This window comes from Peromyscus californicus, unplaced genomic scaffold, assembly GCF_007827085.1.
Source record: "Peromyscus californicus insignis strain IS unplaced genomic scaffold, ASM782708v3 Scaffold_21__1_contigs__length_65335640, whole genome shotgun sequence".
NCBI classification, from domain to species: Eukaryota; Metazoa; Chordata; class Mammalia; order Rodentia; family Cricetidae; genus Peromyscus; species Peromyscus californicus.
The window spans coordinates 26,043,685-26,047,432 of NW_026294514.1; the positions used below are offsets into that span (position 1 = coordinate 26,043,685).

The window sequence follows — 3,748 nt, forward strand, 5'->3', positions numbered from 1 at the left end:
GCCCCCCACCCTTACCCCTAGCCCTCTCTGCTTGGGAACCTGCTGGGATGCTGGTCTCTGTTCCCCAGCTGCTGAACGGTGGGAACTGGTTTTGGTGGTAGATTATATTTTCCCCGAGACGGTTTGAATTCCCTCTACAGCTTTTCATTTAATTAGCCGGAGGCTGGTGTCCATTGTGTCCAGCGGGCCTTCCTGCATGAATAAATAGCAACATGTTTGTTTTCTTTTGGGTGGGGTTCATTTTAAAAATGGTGGGTAGGCAAAAAGAGGAGAAAGAGAGCATGGGGGAGATTGTGAAGTCATTGAGTAAGAGGTAGAGGTAGAGTTTTACACCTCCGGCCCCTAGCCAGCTCAATAACTCTCTTTCCTATTTCTTCTTGGCAATAGTTTTGTACAATGTATTCAGAACCTCCTCTGTTCTCACTCCTTGCTGGCTAGGCTCTCTCTCTCTCTCTCTCTCCTCTCTCTCTCCTTTTTCAGGCCCGCTTGCGTAACTTTAGCCCTGCTCACTTTACTGTAGTTTCCCATCTGACCCTTCACCCCTCTGCCCTGCTTTTCCCAAGCTCCAGGCTACCACAAGCAGCAGGGAACTTGTTCAGTAAGCCACAATACAGTCTTGCCATAAAATACTATGCAGCCAAGAAAAAGGACTCAGAGATCCCTACTATACCAACATAGAGTGGCTATTAAAAAAGTAAGTAGTACAAACCACTCATATTTTTAAAAAGTCTTTTACCTTTGTACACAGCATTTCTGGAAACATCTGAAAGATCTCTGAACGATGGTTGTTTCTGGAGAAAGGGAATGGAGGCTGGATTTAGAGAGACACTTACATGTTTTAAACAGTTACATTTCTTTATCTCCCCACTCCGTGTGTGTGTGTGTGTGTGTGTGTGTGTGTGTGTGTGTGTGTGTGTGTGTGTGTGTGTGTTTTGGGCTACCCTGGAGATGTCTGCTTCTGTAGTTACATACAGTGTTGGCAGGCAGTGGAGTCTTTAGCTGGGTCTATCAGAACCTCCCCCACCCCCACCCCCGTATTTTGCCATGCACTCTAGTTCCTCACAGCATGGCAGATTGGCTCTAAGGGTAAGCCACTCAAGGCCTTCCAGGGCACTAGAAAGCGTCTCCTCAGAGAGTTCTAGGAGTCTGGTAGCAGTTTATCTGCTGCAAAGATGGGTGTGGGAAGAGCCAGATGTTGCAAACAAGCAAATATTTGTTAGAATTTGCTGTGTGTTGAGATAACAGGATAGGGGTGGGAACACAATGGTGAGCAAATCTAGATACAATTCGAACCTCCTAGAGGTGAGGGGTGAGGAACAGACATTGACTTGTCAAACATGCCATGTAGACTCTGCTGAGTTCTTATAAGAGACTCTTGATTTTACAGTCAGAGAGGGGAAGGAAACGCTTCCCTGAGGATGTCTGAGTTGAGAAGAAAGTAGGGTGGGAGGGGGGTTAGCAGCATCAGGGAAGAAGGTGGGCTCTCCCCACCCAGGTGCTGAGGCAGGATGGAGTCATACGGAATGATTGTGTAGTCCTGGGGAGAGAGGAACATGTCTACAGAGCTCAGTGGTTCTAGTCCACTAGCCAGACCCCTTCCCTCTCTAGTGTTTGAAACATCTGGTCAACCACACTTTCCCTTGCAAAAATCCATAGCTTCCCACTGCACAAATGAAGAGGAGAAGATGGAGCCGAAGCCTCCCTCTCTGGTTCCAGGTGCAGACAGCGGTTCACTGGTCCAGTATCGATAGAAGTCGACAGCTGTACTTGAGCCGCTCTGCAGCAATCTGGAAGCTAGTCTTGGGATCCAAGCGATATATCCACTTCATTACTTCTCCTTGCTGGACTTAAAGAGGAATCAAAGAAAGCATTTAAGTCCCTCATCACTATGGAAACCAAGTGCAGAATATTTGTAGCTAGGGAAGTCTCTGAAGGAAAGTCCATCTTGACCAAGTTGGTCCCAGAAGTATGAAGGTATTTTGGTCTTATTGCTAATAGTAATGGATCGGGAGATGCCTGAAGAGGGCTCCCCAAGTCATCTGGGTTAAAAAGCATAGAAACTGACTTGGGTGGGTTGCAAAAGTGAGAAAAAAAATTCCACGTGCTTTCCAACGCTTACTGGTATCTGTGAATTAGAATCCAAGCCCAGTCATGTGCACAGATGATTGCCCAGCACATGGAGCACCTGATGGGATCTCTTCAGGAAAAGGTAGTGTTTTCCTACCAAGGCTCCTCCACCAGCAGTCTGTGCAGCAGAGTGAAAGGAACGCTTAGCAACATCTCCACAAGTGATCATCAGGGTTTCTGGTTGTGCAACTTGCCTTTTCTGTTGATGGCAGCGATAGGCACTCAGCTGTTCCCAACTGTAGTTCTTGTTCAGTTAGACGCAGCCACAGTATCTAGGAGTTTACAGTTCTCAACAGCAATGTGATTGACAGTCACCCGGCTGATGTAGCCACCATAGGCATTCCGTGTTGCGATGCTTACGGAAGAGTTTGCTTGAGTCTCTCACTCCTGAGAGGTGTCCGTCTTCATTTGCTGGTACTTGGTTACATTTCCCTGAAGTGTGATGAGTAGAGAACTGAAGACTCTTTGCATGTTCTGCGATAGTGTTTGTTGAATACCCCTTCTTCTTTGAGAGGAGTGTCTGAAAGGTCACTACAACCTCGGCCAGGTGCAAAAGGATGAGCATGCCAATTTTGTGTTTCCCCTGGCCTGGAGAGAGTGTCCAGCTCCATCAGCATGTCAGGCCAGTGCTGTGGCCACTCTCGTTGGATCATCTCTACCATAGTCTGACACATAATGTCTTTACTGTGGTTCTCCTCTTCCAAAATACTCAGCGTTCCACTTGTGATCAGCTCCATGATGCTGGCCTTCAGAGACCTCCCAGAGAGACATGCTGTTCCACTGAAACCTGGCAACATGTTCCAGGATCCAAAGGCCAAAATGACTATGGCAATCTGTTTCTCAGCCAACCTCAAGTCACACAGGACACAGATCGGTACCTTTCTTTAAACTCTTCACAAAGGTTGAGTGCTGTCTGCTAGTAGTGCTGGGTGGAGCGGGATTCCATCATGACTGTCACTGATTTCCCCAGTTCCTCTCTCAGCATGTCACTTGATCCATTGCCATGGCTAGTGCCAGGAATACCACCATCATCCCAGAGCACAAGGCATGCACAGTTCCCTTAGCAGGACCACACCTGGGTACCGGGCCATGGCAGGCTGGTAGTCCCTCAGCATATTTTACGGGGATAGCTTTCAAGCCAGAATAGCAACAAGTATTTATTTCACATATAGACAAGGTTACTTTTTTTGCTTAGCATAAGACCATTTGAAGGCAGAACTGATGAGCATCTGTTGAAGGGAGAGAAGGGGACAGTGGAAAGAGAGGCTGTCTGGAACTGCCATCCATTGAGAGCTGGAAAGATGGGGACTACCCAGCTAGTGGGGAGGGGTAGGATGCCCTTCCTACTCAACAGAGCAGAGCCCAGCCGGACAGTGGTGGAGCACATCTTTAATTCTAGCACAGTGTTAGGGAAAACATCCTAGCTAGGCAGAGCAGCAAAGACAGGAAGACATGGGGAAGATTCCAGATCCAGGAGAAAGAACAGACATTCTTGGGATCCCTAATGGGTTGTAGAAAGCACATTAGATGTTATATGCACCCTGTATCTGTTAGATGCCACATGAACAATTCCATCCTGTTGCGACTGCCCCATCTTATAGAGAAAACCTGATACGAGTTA

General features: G+C 47.5%; 1 pseudogene; it reads right to left on the minus strand.

Annotated features, from left to right (window-relative positions):
- Positions 1-1,575: 1,575 nt before the first annotated feature.
- On the minus strand, positions 1,576-3,132 carry LOC128118020 (exportin-5-like; annotated as a pseudogene).
- Positions 3,133-3,748: the final 616 nt, after the last annotated feature.